The sequence below is a fragment of the Alosa pseudoharengus genome, unplaced genomic scaffold (genome assembly GCF_046254945.1).
Source record: "Alosa pseudoharengus isolate Yale_2024_CS ecotype anadromous, Long Island Sound unplaced genomic scaffold, YU_APseudo_1.1 YU_APseudo_1.1_scf_10, whole genome shotgun sequence".
Taxonomy (NCBI): domain Eukaryota; kingdom Metazoa; phylum Chordata; class Actinopteri; order Clupeiformes; family Clupeidae; genus Alosa; species Alosa pseudoharengus.
Window position 1 is genome coordinate 838,660 of NW_027468565.1, and position 15,808 is coordinate 854,467.

Consider the following 15,808-nt stretch of genomic DNA (forward strand, 5'->3'; position numbering starts at 1 on the left):
TACCATAAATATTTTGTCATCTTGGGTGCAACGGTTCAGGTAGGGCTAGTTATTTAGGGGAGTGGCCACCAAGTTTCATGTTTCCTGGTGTTTCAGTAACCTGGGAATCACTGACCAAAATTGATGACGGTAAAAGAAAAAAATTAATTTATTTTTTATATTTTAAATGACTTGTTGTCCTGATTCTTCTTGTGGGTCTTAGTGGGCACTGAGGAAGCAATAATTTCATCGCTAGTTTTTTATGATTACCATTTCAATTGTTTCATATCAAAATTCACTACTTAATTATGTGTTTTATGTAGTTTGTCGAGGACTGGTTCAGACACGTCACATCCATAACGTGAAACCGTCACATCCATAACGCCAGTTTTTCCTACATAATGCATTACGAAAATGACGCATAGTTTCAAAAACAAACTTTTTGTGTTCATTCAAGTCTCCTTCATGGTACATATATCATAGTTTCAACAGTTTCCTTTAAAATTCACAGAGTTTATAGAAAACCTGTAATCTCTCACAAAAGTGTGTCCATTTCATGTCACATCCATAACGCTGATAAAATACCTTGTATTCTTAGGATGAAATTGATTATATGAAATTTGAGGATTTCTCAGTATTCAGAGGACAGTGGTTGCATTAAAAGTTATGCAAATTAATTCACTGATACTAATTTTGCCCCCACTCTAAGGCATTTTGTTTACCAATATGAGTCCAATTGTCACATCCATAACGCTGGAACTGCCCATTATTATTCCGCCATGGAAGTCTATGGCAGGCAGCCCATAGAACCGTCTGGTAAAAAGTTTTGAAATTTGGCATACTGATTGGGGACAGTCCCATGATTCATTTCACCAAGTTTCATGTCGGCACCTCATAGGCTCTAGCACAGAGGTGGGCAAACTTTTTGGCTCAAGGGCCACATTGGGTTTTGAAAATTGGTCGGTGGACCGCACCCCCAACCCCCACTGGCGCCTTAATGCAGGGGCTTACCTGGGCTTCAGCCCAGGGGCCTCGACCAATAAGGGGCCTCCTAATAATAATAATGATAATCAATAATAATAAACGGTGTGTCCGTATTCGCGGCGTCATTATACTCTGGAGCTAGCCTAAATAATTAAGCACATCGTACTGCTCTTACATCCATGCAGAGGCCCCATTTGTCTTCTCCAATTCTAAAGTGTAACAAAATGTAACAAAACGTAATAAATTCCAACGGGTGTAGAGGAGCTAGAGGAGAGGCTGAAACTGACTGACAAACTTATCATACAAACTCTGGAGATAACGTGGGTAGGATTGAAGCAACGATAAACGAATGACGTGGATTCCTGTAACTGTCCATGAAAACAGAAGGCAAAGCAGGTAAATATCGTAGCAAATAGCCTGGAAATGAAACGGCTTTAAAAACATGTATTTCACTTGTCTCATTGGAGTGAACGCAGAACATGGGCTGTGGCGCAAAGACATGAATTAGTGATCTGCATCTCCGTTCACCAACAGCTAAGTTTGTGCTAACCCATTCGCACATATAATAGTCTATGTTATGTTGTCTCCCTTGTTAACGTGAGATATGTCTCCATGTAGTGTAGTGATAATGCATAAGGTAGCCATGTTCACGTCACATGAGCCAGCTTGTTATAGGCTAAAAGTATTTCTGTCCCTCCCAAACTGCGTTAAACTGGTGTGTTAAGTAGGCTAGACAGCATTTAAAAAAAAAACTCCTGGGGAACCCCCTGACACGACAAACACGCACTTTTGAAAAGCTTTTAAACGTCCATATGTGTAGCCTACCCATCTTAACTTCAACGCTTGTTTTCGCGCAGTAGGCTAGCCTTTTTGATAAGCGATGTCATGGGTAGGCTGACGTGATTTGAGGGCATTCTGTTCCTGTTTATGTAAAGGTTTTACATAGGCTGAATAATAGGCTACACTGCATATTATTAACCAAAAGCGCACGATATGTGTCGGGTCAGATCGCGGGCCGGGTATCATTCAATCATAATAAATATTTGCGGTTGGGGGGGTGGGTGGGGGCCTTAAAAAACATATAGCCCAGGGGCCTCGGGTGGTAAGGCGCCCCTGCCAACCCCCCACCAACACACACAAAAAAAAAATATATATCCTATCATTTAGTATCAAATGTAGTTTTGATTAAAAATATTAAAAACATACTGCTAATTTGGTGCTGTTTAACAAATGTATAAATTGTGCACTGTTGCTTTAAGAACATTTCACGTTTAGTTCTTAATGATCTTCTGCCAGCTCCGCTCCGCTATGGCTTCTGTACCTATGGCTGTGTCCTCTTACCGTTTATAAATGGTCAATAGTGGGAACTACTGTTGCGTTCTTTTAAAAGTTTCTTATAAAAAGGAGATATCAATTATCAACAATAACAAGCCAGCTGGAACGTTCCGCTCTCTTTCCCTCTCGTGAGCGCTTAAACGCGATCCCAATTAAATTGAGGAGCATAACGTTCAAGTTAGATCTGCTGCAAAGGAGATGACAACGAGTAGGCCTATCATCTCTATGTAACATGATGTTTTGATATTGACATTGTAAACGTTCTGTAAGAAGAGTGAAAAGCAGTTTGCAGTAAAGCTACATTAACCAAAGTCGTCTCAGGAAAAAAATAGCGAGCAGCCTGATAACCAAATGAAATGCTCGGTGGGCGGGTCGCAGTTTGCCCACCCCTGCTCTAGCACCATCAGCAGATCAAAGTTGGACGTGTGTTTATGCATGTAACTTTTGAGCCGTTGGTCTGATTTTCAAAAATGTAGTATCATTGGAATCCTTTGACCAAGCCGAGTTTAACGCCTTTAACGAAAGTGAAACTAAATGTTCATAGGTCACAAATTTTGTCCGATCGACACACATGATCTTCGGACTTGACACACATGATCTTCGGACCAAGACTCACAAAATGTGTGCTTTTTGTACCCATATCTAAAACTGTTTTTGAAATTTGGGACTAAGCCGCCAAAAAGGAAGTGAGGTCATATCTCAGCAACCCTTGCATGTATCGAAACCAAACTTAGTACATAGACTCATGACCCCATCAGGAGGACACTCACGAAATCTGGTGACCTTTGACCTCTAGAGGATGTGTTTGGAATTAAAACTTACTAGTAGTGTATTTTAATACTGTTCAGACTGAGCCTTAAATATGACTTGATTTTTTTAAGCCATATTCACAAGCGTTTGCCCAACACAGCCAATCGAAATCCGCTGCAATGCCACCAAACAAACCTTATATCTCAGGCATTCTTTGCTTGCTAGACATGAAACTTACTCTGAAAGCTTATGGTCATATGTCTGATGTAACAGCATTGAGTTGCCATGGCAACTCCAGCCCAGCTACTTGGCCCCCTCATTGCTGCTTGCAGATATTTTTTTATTATTATTATTAGTGTATTACTGCTGGATAGGAAGAAAGTCAGTGCAATAATTAACAACCAGATTGCTTTTCTGCAGAGGAATGAAAAGATGTTGTGTCATGATGTGGGCCTTACTGTTGAGGTAGGCTTGTTGGTAGGACTGGAGCTCATGATTAACTCCTCTTAAAGCCCTGTACTGTATATTGCCCAATGTAATATAAACACTCCCTAGGCCAGGAACGAAGTTCAAACTTCACAGTATAAATTTGGTAATTATTTGAAAGGACATATGCCAGAAAGGCTATGTCAGAGCTGAATAGGAAGATGCACCATTTTACTTAAATGGCAACTGTGGGCATAGAGCAGCAGAAAGTTACAAACATACATATTTTGATAAGTATGCAGAACTATAGATTTTTGTGAATAGAATAATAGAATTGTCAGTACAATGTAATACAATTCACCACCACCACAAACTGCAGCGTTGAAAATGAACACACAGTAAAATCAAAATGGCTGTTAAAGAGTTAAAATAAACTCTACAACAATAATATAACTTTTATGTATCAAATACAGTCAGTATTAATAGACGGTGGACTGAGGACTGTTATCTGCTTTAATTTCTGAGAACATCGATACCGAGCGGGAGGCAGGTTGTTTTTTTTTTTTTCACGTGAACTAAATCTATTTCACCTGAACACATTTTTGTTTGTTGGCAGTTTCAAGCAGTCCCGGCGTAATGGGGGGGCTTTGGGGGGCCTGGCCCGTCCTGGGAGTCATCTGTGCCCGCCCTGGACGAGCTTAGCTGCACCAACCAACCCACTTCCCCTATCACATGGATTGATTTTGAACACTAATTTAATGTAGTCTAATATTATAGGTTTGTCAATATAGCAAGTAGCAAATAAAACGTGTAAAATCTGTATTATTCCGTAGTTTATCAATCAGGAACATTCTGTAAACCCAGCCATCACCTTCATGGAGAGGAGGTTTTATTCAGTGGAGCAGTTTAGGTTAGCCTACCTCATTTCTGCACTAACCCGTCATCCGATGACAAATAGTAGCCTAGTAGTTTCTGGGTTTGTTTGATAGCTTTTACTTCTTCTGACCTAGTCGGAGAACAGGGGAGCTTGTTAACGCTCAAGGGCCGAGGTTATTTGTAACTTCGGGGCTAACTAACCCTCTATCTAAAAGTGGTTAGCAAATGAACAAGGATTTTGGTTTTATCTGCGGATTTATTTTTGCATTATTTTGAATATGAATCGCTCCAGTCTCAACAGCACGTCTACTTTCTCCACACTCATCTCAGTTCTAACACACATATGACATATCCCCTCTCGCTTTCTCTCTCTCCATCCCTGCGCACGGGGCTCTCTTAAAGGAGCTGCACCATTTTACAACAATTGCATCTACATTTTCATATTAGAATGTTTTGTCAAGTGTAAGCTTAAACTACCGTTATCAATTTAAGTTCCAGCAACAGTGATCAATTTGTGCCACCCTTGGAAAAGTGTAATGCCCGTCCGTGAATTTGTGTCTGCCGCCGGGTCTGGTTTCAAGCCCATCAGATATTTATAGAAAAATAACTTGCATTTTGTAAACTAACTAGGCAAATGGTATGGATTGCACTGCATAAAAAATTTGTAATTTTCATCCCCGTAAACGCTTGGAAATCTCCCTTATTTTCGGCAGTTAATGACAATTAACAGCCCGCGAACGTTTCATTTGTCTGTGCCACATATGGTCGGAAACAAACTATGACGTATGTGGAGAACTGGCGGAGTGCTAATGGCTCTAATTAGCATATGCATTGCAGCAAGCCTGAGTGCTTTTTCTCTACAAAGCTCCCCCTAGCGTCTGTACGTGTCGATACGTGTGCGAGCCCTCGCTCGGTCTGAAGCTCTTTTCCTTTTCTTTGCATCTTCCGTCAAGGGTTTTCGCTGCTTCTTCGCCGGCTCTGCCATTATACACATGTTTGCAACAATCGCTAGTCGGGTTTCGTTAGCCTGTCTCTGTGCTGGGGATGCAGGATGTAAACTGATCCTGCTTCTCGCGATGTCTGAGACTTTGTGAGACTGAGGGTTGTGGGTAGGATACACCGAACTTGCAAGTGGGCTATTCTTCCTACAGGTAGTAGGGGCGGGCGAGAGAGTCTTCATTCGCCCTGTAATGAGTCATTTAACCATATACCGGCTTACGAAGATGATTAATTAACACAAAAATGTTGCCTGATGTCCCTATAGCCTATCTATTTCCTTATAGCCTACAGCAGAATGAAAGCATATTCTATCTTACTATTGCTCCGGTTCGCAGTGCCTACAATTTGTCTCCGAGTGAACCCTGGTAGGCTACGGCTGAAGGCTACCGCAGCTCCGATTTCCCGACAGCTGATGTCCATTCTCCTGGCGCTACAAGTAACCATTCGTCTGGCACTAGATGATCCAACGTTCACCATTCCTCCAAGCAAAGGGAAGTGCTCGTTTCAAGGTCCCCTCTTCTAGAAGGAATGAGCGCCAACAATCGCGGGTGTGTTTGTTTATAAACCACATTCTTAGATCCAAGTAACTTGAAGTAGCCTAACCAAGCTGTAGGCTAGCCTTTCTGTTTGAATTTGCCACCGGTGCTGGGGAAGCCGCATACTGACAGTTGACTGGTTCAGAGAACCAGAGTAGGGCCTATAAGTCGATCATCAATTATGTTAAGTCGGTCATCAATTATGGACGCCCAAGTTACGTGCCGATCTAGTTGGGCTCAGTGACCTCTAGAGGACATGTTTGGAATTACACAAGCGGTGTGAATGGGCCTTTAGGATTATTATTCCCTATTTTTCTTATGTAAACATGTTTGTGTGGCAAAAACTAAAAGGCCAGAACTCATGAAACTTCACAACATGATCCTTAATTCCCCCCACTACTCAGGTCTTAAAACTTGAGGTGCTGCACCCATACATTTTGCCAAATTTTTCAGGGACAATGTGGCCTAGCCTCAAAATTCTAGAGGAAATGTTTTTTTTGGCCTGAAGTTCCAGTTAATCTTCTAATAAACATTTAGGGCCCTATCTTGCACTCAAGAGCAATTGACTTTGTACACTGGCGGTTATATCATTCCTATTTTGCATGTGACGCACAGCGGACTTTTCCCTCCACAGACGCACGTCAGTAAATTAGTCCAACGTCTCAGTTTTTTGTGACAAGTGTCAGTTTAAAACTAAAATGTTTAAAACACCAAGAAAGTATAAGAGAATCAGCCAAGACTAATAGATATTTGGATACTAAACATGTGTTATGAAGTTACAAAGTTAAGCCACTCATTCTATCGTCATGCACGAGAGGGAAAAATAGATCTATGTCGGGACTATGACTGGACCATAGACTATGCTCCAAAATCAATTATAAAACATACATAATTGACTTTGTACACTGGCACTTGTATAATTCCTTTTTGGATTCGACACACATTGGAATTTTTAATTCAATTTCAATTTAATTTCACTTATAGAGCGCCAAAACATTATACATGTCTCATGGCGCTTTACATAGTGTTAAAACATGAGTAACAGGGGCGGATCGGGAGGCGAGCGTGCTGACAGTTGAGCCAATAGCCCAGGCTACTGGCTCGCATGCCAGCAGCACTCTTGAGGCATCGGGGGAGTGAGGTTTACCAATGTTCCCCAAGCACAGCTAAGCTAGCTGGCATCTGTTACATAGAGAATAGAACATGGTCTTTAAGGGTACAATTTTCCCTCCACAGACTTACGTCGGTAAATTAGGAAATTAACTTGTGCTCCTGGGGGCTCCTGTTCAGCGAAAAGAGGAGGCGTGTTCCGGCGCAAATGTTCCCTGGTGCTATTTTGCAGTTTCAGAAAACAATTCCGCCACAGACCAGGAAAAGCCTAGTCTAAAGTCAGTGGCGCGTTATTCAGATACTATTTAAGGGCGCATGCATGGCCACAGGGGTGCCTGCAGAAATGAATACTATGCACACCCATCTACAGACACCCCCGTGCGTGTAACAAAACATTCAAAGCGCTTGATAATATTTGTCTGTTTCCCGGTTTCTTTCGTGCATTGGTCACCTAAAAAGTAGCCTATTTAGTACAACATCCACATGTAATATCTTTACAACAACAATGCCTAATAACGACCTACTCATTTGGACAACTTTATACAGCCATATAAAGGCTAAATTTAGTTTTGTTCCAATTTACTGTTGTGTATGGCTTTAAACATTGTGTGCACTTTAACATCAGCCTAAGCATTATTCCATCTGTAACGCTAATGATTTGACAAGCATCCCAATTTTGCTTACCTTGTTTTTGCACATCTGAAATAACTCCTAGGGCTGTATTTTGCACTCTGGCGCATGGCGTAAAACTCGTTTTCCACCCGTGCAAAGTTTAATTCGGTATTTTGCACGTTTATTTTTTAAACAATGCGCCCAGGGGTGTGGCAATTAACAACCTAGGGAGGGGCCTGGCGTATTGTTTACAAATCGCTACTGTACACCTGGTCAGAAGTCTATGGCGAGTTGTTTATATGTTATTTTAAGAGCACATTGTCAACAGTCATATTGGCAGGTACACCTTCTATCATTCATGAACGCACACCAGCGCACGTCCATGCAAAACATTACAAATTGCAGGATTACAATGGGAAACATAATTAGAATAAAGATATTATGAAATACTGCTTGAAAGCTGCTTGGGATCCCCCCTGTCAAGCAATAACCATACAAAAAGTTAAAAACAGATGACATGATGCGCGTCACTGACATAATGCGCAAATAATATAGCCTAGATATTCCAATATATTCGAATACATGTGTTTATTTTAGAGGGGATATTTGAACGTCATTTTTGAGCAATTTTGACAGCCCTAGTCCACTGTAGGCTACGCCAATCGTCTATTAACACCTTCCACCTAACCCCGGTGAGTGGGGGTCGCTATAATGCGTGTGATATAGCACCATTGAGTAGCCTATGCGAAATAGCCTTAAAATCGTTCCGGTGTTGTGTGCCTTCGGGTTTCTTCACCTACTGGTTTCCTTGCGCATGCATGCGCTGCAGCAGTTGTCAGACATTCACAAACAAGTTGTTTTAGGCGGTTTGAAGTCGCTTTTCATACGCCATGAGCGCTCGGCTACATTACAGCGGACAAAAGACATGTAAAAAATATATGTTTTGAAAACTAGCATTAAACTGGATTCGATCCCGCAAAAGCAACACACGCGTGACTCTCTCCATCCTGATTCCCTACTCTTTGAGCCAACTAATATGTTACGCGAATCAATTAACTATTGTAGGCTACCATTAATTAATAACGTAGGCAACACCCAGGTAACATGTTGTCCAGGCTATCTGAAACAAGGGGTTGCCTCTCATCTACAACAACTGGTTACCTTGGGCTGCTACAGTCGTCAGTGCACTGTGCACAGTAGGCCTATGCTACTCTTTGTGGTTGATCAACTTAAAATAAAAGATGTATTTGGTGATGACGTTATTGTAGGCCTAGTAGACCTAAATTCTGAGAAATTAAATGGTACGAGAAACGATCTACATAGCGCACCAGACCGCGATGTCTTCAAGGGTTGAATGTAGGGAGTTTGCAAAAATTAATGTATTTTTCAAGTCAATAAACATTTTTAATTTTCGAATGTCTTAGTCAGGGAACATCTGACTTTTAAAAACCATAGGCCTGGTAGTCGCTCAGACAAGGAGTTATAAGATAAAGGCAATACCATTTGTGTCACCTAATGCAGTTCAGTGAATTAGCAAGATACCATCAGAAGGCAACAACCATAAAGCACAGTGCGCGCGCGCGCGCGCTCTCTCCCCTGCGCATAAAGCTGTCTGCGTGTTGTAGGCTAGATTTGCGTGAGTTCTTTCTATCTGCTTTACTTTTGTGAGTTGCGACCACCTAGGCTATGTTATAGACGTTCTATGAGGTACCAGTGTTTAGCTGTGTCACAAAACAATAAGCTTTGTCAGACTCCTTTTAAAATGATATTCAGGGCTATATACATTTTAAACATTCAGGGCTGAAGACCCAACAAAGCCTTGCGTTAATTCTTCAGGTGGGAAGTGTCAGGAATTTTCATACGAGAGACGCTCTCATTGGTGGTTAGTATATGAAGTAGGGAATTGACAGCAACATATCCAATCACATTATGAGAGATGCTGAATTTAACATAAACTGCGATGTTTGATTTTAAATTAATGTAAATTTAGCCGGGACTGTAAGCTGGCACACATGGGTGCTCGATGTTTTCAGTGGGTGCCCGAGTGACGGAGCACCCATGGTATCGGCGCCTATGACAAGCGTATCTCGCGGTTGCATCCATTACAAACAAACATGAACATGAATGTCTGGGATTGGGGAGAGCACTAAATGCTCTTCTGAATAAGCACGAAGTCAAGCCTTTAAATGAAAAACACTCTTTAATAATCAAAGAAATAAACGCTAATGAAGTAAACTTGTGACCATCAAAAATAGTTTATCGCCTGTAACTCCGTGATAACAGGACGTAACAGGAAGGCATTTGGCTGAGCAACGGAGGTTAATATGCTCTATATTTTGTCCAAATGATGTCTGTCTATCATCGTTGCACTCGGAGAAAACCAGAATGTTTAATTTGTCCTGCGTTTCTTCTACGGCTGCAAACGGGATTCACTCGCCGTTAACCATTTCTTTATTAGGGCAGGGCAGGCATATTTCTGGCTATTAAATTATGTCTAAACCAGTCTGCTAAAGTCTGTAGTGAAGTCTGTGTAGGGTTTTCCAGCTCCATTTCTTTTTACGAGACACCCTGCTCACTTGAGACCTCTGCCGGTTGTTGCAGTGCCGTTGCAGCAGGAAAAATACAAATTAAAGTTGCGTGATGCCACGTGATCCCGCGCGCGGACCGCGAGGGAAGCTGGCCAAGTCGAAGCACTGCCCACTGTATTTGACATATCGCGCTTTGCGCCGTTAAAGGTAATGACAGATGTTATTCTGGTTTAAATTATGTTACGCCCCAAACACACCCATATGACTGATTAAAAAACCTAGGAACACCTTGTTGCGCCATGCGCTCCACATTTGATAACGAAACCCCTCCCAATGTGAACTGGACATCCTACTAAATTTGAATAAACTTTTGACGAGTGACGATGCACTTTAGAATGTCATGATAGGGCCCCTAGATTTGTTGCCTCCATCCTCTGCTCCCTCCATCCTTTCGCTGTTTTCAAAAATGATTTATATTCATGATGGCCTTGAAGTCTTGAGTTAGTAAATTAGCTTAAATCAGCTTATTGTGTGCTGAACCAACAACCATAGATTGTAAAAGAAAGTAGCAAGTAGCCTAGCCTACAACTTCTGTAATTGCTGCATCCGTGCATTGTTATTCTTTCTCCTCCTTAAACAAAAGTTGTACCAGAAAACCTTGGGTAACACTATATTTGAAGGGGTCTACACAAGGGTGACATGTAACCGTCATAAGAATGTCATGACACATGTCATGCACATTAATGACATAGTATTGATGTTTATGACTGTTGTCATTAAGTGTCATTCGGTTTTTGGAATGTCAAGTTGACATTGTTTGGGTGTCATCATTATAACAACTTGACATTAGGCAAGATGACATTATTTGAGGGTGTCTGTCATGACAACTTGACATTAGCAAAGAAAGAAATGCAAAATTGACATATAACTGTGTTTGGCCTGACTCATCTTCTAGGTTCGTGAAGTGGTGGGCCGGAATAATTGATTGACATGACACCATTATAATTGTGTCATGAATACTTTCCTTGGCATGGTATTGTCATGACAACTTGACATATAACTGTGTTTGGCCTGACTTATCTTCTAGGTTTATGAAGTGATGAGCCTGAACAATTGGCTGTCATGACACCATTATAAATTAGTTATACTCAACATATTGAAGGTGCATTGCAGATGTAACCCACTTAAAAATAGCCTACTAATAGGATTACATTATTCTAGTTTAATATCTAATTTCTTGATTACTTTTAGTTATGTTTTCCCTGCACACCGTATTTGTCCAGTAGGTGGCAGTGGTGGCGCTGCATAGAGGGGAAACTGCACAGCAAAGGGTCGAAATTACGACAAGGAGTTTACTTACTTGTATGAGTTTTCTCCGGTGAGTGTTTTACACGTGTTCGTCATTTATGTTAGTAGCAGACATGGCGTGATAGATGTGTTTAATGAGTTAAGCACGTAAAAGTTTTATTTCGCTGTAACTCAGTTGTTTAATGCATTGTGTGGAAATGTATTGATGGATGGTACTGCATAAGCTAAAAACCAATCAGAGTTGAACATGAGTTTAATGATTTTTCATGTGTTATTTCATGCTATGTTGAAGCCATGCTACAACGTGATATGCTAGTGCTGAAGTTTCATGTAGGCTATGTAGTGAATGTATAGATTAAAAATAAGAATAAGCTACTACAGTTCATGAATATGAGTTTCCAGATCTGCTAAAATGTATCGAGTAATTGAATTGAATTGTTGCCCTGCTATGCAGGTTGTTTTTTTGTTTGGATGCATGATTTGAGAGTGTTTCATTGGACAAATTCGCCATTGGACACGGGAGGCAGAAGAGCAGAGGGCGCGAATGATCATCTTGCCTGCGACATGAACTGCTTCTACTCAATATTTCTTCATTTTATCGTAGCCTACAGATAAGCGCGAGATCTCACCACTTAAATGTTGTAATAGTTGATAATGGTCTGAGACCTATCACTGGTCTGTGTTAGTAATACCCTATCCTGCCACCTTGTGTTATCTTCTTGCATTACGTATTACACCCAGAATGCTGTTGGAATGTTTCATTCAATAAAGATGCCTATGCAGCATATGTTGAACATGGTGACCCCGAAACTTGAACATTACGGCGAAGGTAACAGTACAAACTTGTGCGTGATATTTATGGGTATGTAGACTTTCAATAGTGTCTCGAAGAGGAATATCCTATAAATTCGTCAGCAATTCAACCGTGGCCGCCCAGCACTACAAACCTCAAACGCAAGTCGACTGGAGTTCCAGAGATGTGTATAACCAATATCGCCTGTGGCGCAAAGAGGTTTTGCGAATTGTTAACAGCCCCCTCCATGAGGAAGATGACGAAGTTAAGCTAAATCATGTGTTCATATGGGCAGGTGCATATGTTGAACGACTTGTTGAGGCCAAGCAAGCTGAAGACCCTGGCTGTAAAGTAACCACAGTTGATGAGCTGCTCACATGCCTTGATGGCATCCTCACGCACTCAACGCACTTTCGCGAAGCCAGAGAGGACTTTTACAATGCCAAACAGAATGTTGGTGAGAACACTACAGCGTTTTACAGTCGCATTCTTGAGCTTCATAAACAAGCTGACTTCCCTGAGGGGTCTGATTTTCTCATCGTTGAAAAATTAATTCATGGTTGCACTAATGTTGAATGCAAACGCAAGCTAATGGCAAAGGATAAGACGGTCACAGTAAAAGTGTGTTTAGAGGCGCTCCGGCGATATGAGTCCGTTGATGTAACGATGCAGCGTTTCACTGAGACTCGAGTGCATGCAACGTACACACACGATCCATCTTGCAGATCCCAGCAACGGGGAGGTAAACCGAAAACGAAGCTCTCAGCAACTGATCCCCGGGATACCAAACGTGAGTACAAGCCTGCAACAGCTGACTCGAGCAAGGCATGTAGATGGTGTGGTGGACTAATTCATGCTCGTGATAAATGTCCAGCTCAAGACGCTAAATGCAATTTCTGCAAGAAACGTGGTCACTTTGAAAAAATATGTAGGCTCAAAAAATCTGTTAAAACAACCAATGCAGTTCATTTGACAGATACTGGATCAAGTGAAGATTAATATGGATGTGACCAATATGACATAAATACTGTCACGCCCGCGAACATGAATGCACGTGAGGTTATAGCCAATGTCACATTTCACACCACAGAAGACCGTTGCCTGCAAGGAAAGGTCGACACTGGTGCAATGACAACATGTATGCCAGCTTCATTCTTGCCTAAGCTTACTTCCGGCCAACATCCGATTGCGTAGTGTGACTGGAGTAAGCATACCAGTCTGTGCAAAATCAAACCAAAAGTCACATGCAATGGCATCACCCGCACTGTTGAAATCATCATTACAAATGTGGGTACAGAGCTCATACTTGGGCTAGAGTTTTGCAAACAGTTCAAGCTGATGTGTGTATTCAGAGAAATATCAATGTTGAGGCTGTACATGTCAGAGAGGAGTCCGATGTGGACTATGTGTCCCTACGAAAGAAATGGCAACATCATTTACCTCTGGGAAAAGAGACGGGTGATCCCCTAGAGGATCTGAAGCGCATATTTCCTGAAATGTTTGATGGAACTGTCGGTTTGTTTGAGGGTGAAGCAGAGTTGAAATTGACACAAGGCGCTACACCTGTACAACTTCCCCCACGCGCAGTCCCTGTGAGTGTCCTTCCCAAACTCAAAGATGAACTGGACCGCATGGAGGCAGAAGGAATCATCCGTCCATGCCCAGAAACGACCAGCTGGGTTCACAACCTGGTGATAGTCGTCAAGAAAAATGGTGATATACGGGTGTGCCTCGATCCCAAGAATTTAAACAAATGCTTAGTGCGTAACATTCATTACACTGCTTCATGGGAAGATGCTCAAAACACATTCAAAAATGGAAAATATTTTTCAACTCTTGATGCTAAGAGTGGCTACTGGACACAGAAGCTCAGCCCAGAGAGCCAGCCATTGACAGCTTTCAACACCCCATTCAAAAAATATTGCTTCATTCGCTTACCGTTTGGGCTATCTGTGTCGTCAGAAATCTTCTGTGCCCAAATGGACAAAGCTCTCTCTGGCGTCCCAGGTACCTTTCCTTGCGCTGATGATGTCAAAATTCAGGGCTCAACAGAAGAGCGACATGACATTCATCTACTTGAGACAGTGAGCCGAGCCAGAGATGCTGGGATTAAGTTCAACCCAGATAAATGCCAGGTGAAGAAAGCACGAATTGAGTACTTCGGAAGAATCATCTCACCAGACGGCATAGAACCTTGCCCCAAAAAGGTGAAAGCCATTCTACAGCTGAACGCCCCAGAAAACAAACTGGAACTGCAGAGCTTCCTGGGGACAGTCAATTTCATGTCTAACTTCATTCCAAATCTGGCCCAGAAGACTGTTATTATGCGTGGTCTCTTGAAAAAAGATGTCCGATATACTTGGACTGCTGAAATGCAAACTGAATTTGAGAGTGTCAAAGCAGGGATATCACAAGCAATGAAGCTCACACACTTTGATCCCGCCAAACGGGTGGTTATTGAGACAGATGCATCACTCAAAGGGCTTGGTGCGGTGCTCCTGCAAGATGGACGCCCAGTAAAGTTCCTAAGCAAGTCACTGACCGCAACAGAGTGTGAGTATTCAAACATTGAAAGAGAACTCTTGGCAGTGCTTTTTGCATGTGAGAAGCTGCATGTGTATGTGTTCCGAAGATGTGTTGACATCCACACTGATCACAAACCACTAGAATCCATTTTCAGCAAGCCGATCAGCCTAGCTCCGCCACGTCTACAGAGAATGCTTCTAAGACTCCGCACTTATGATGTCCATGTCAAGTATGTCGGTGCAAAACATGTGCCTCTCACTGACACATTATCCAGGCTGGTCAAACCTGGCTCAGACCCGACAATTCCAGACTTAGATGTCAGCATTGCTCAGGTCCTCAAGATAAGGCACACCCGCCTGGCAAACCTGCAGGAGGAAACTAAGTGTGATCCTGTGCTCTCCCTGTTAGGACAACTGATCAGCAACGGCTGGCCTGAAAGTATGCAAGACCTCACAGACACATTACAATGCTACTGGTGTTTCCGGGACGAGCTCTCATTCATGGATGGCCTCATAACGAAAGGTAGTCGAATAATTGTCCCTTCAACAATGAGAGCAGACACATTACAGCGCTTACATGATGGTCATCAAGGCATATCTGCCACGCTTCAGCGAGCCCGCCGTACAGTTTACTGGCCAAAAATGCAGGATGACATCACTGATCTTATCAATAGTTGTAGTGAATGCCAAATGCACAGTGCAAAGAAACCCCACCCACCAGAGAGGCATATATCCACAACTAGGCCCATGGAGCTTTTGGGTTGTGACCTCATGGACTTTCAAGGGCAGCCTATCCTTGTGTCCATTGATTATTTTTCTGGGTATGTCATCATAGACTCACTACGAAGCAGCACCACCAGTGCTGTAACTGCCCGTCTGAATGACAACTTTAGGCGATTCTGTCTTGTTGAGAGGATTATATCTGACAATGGTCCATGCTTTCGTTCTGATCAGTTCCAGAAGTTTTGTGAGCTGTTTGAGATCCATCACACCACCTCGAGTCCTTACCACCACCATAGTAATGGTAGGATTGAACGTGCAATCCAA

General features: G+C 42.2%; 1 protein-coding gene across 7 annotated transcripts in view; it reads left to right on the forward strand.

Moving 5' to 3' along the window:
* kitlga (kit ligand a) overlaps positions 1 to 15,808 on the forward strand; it is a 104,693-nt gene that overhangs the window by 51,432 nt on the left and 37,453 nt on the right. Inside the window, exon 1 of one of the 7 annotated variants that reach the window (XM_076302592.1) lies at positions 11,368 to 11,513. The exons of the other annotated variants lie outside the window; for them this stretch is intronic. The gene's annotated coding sequence lies outside the window, so the exon portion shown is untranslated. Of the gene's footprint in view, positions 1 to 11,367; positions 11,514 to 15,808 lie in introns of those variants that run through there. 7 annotated transcript variants of the gene reach the window in all.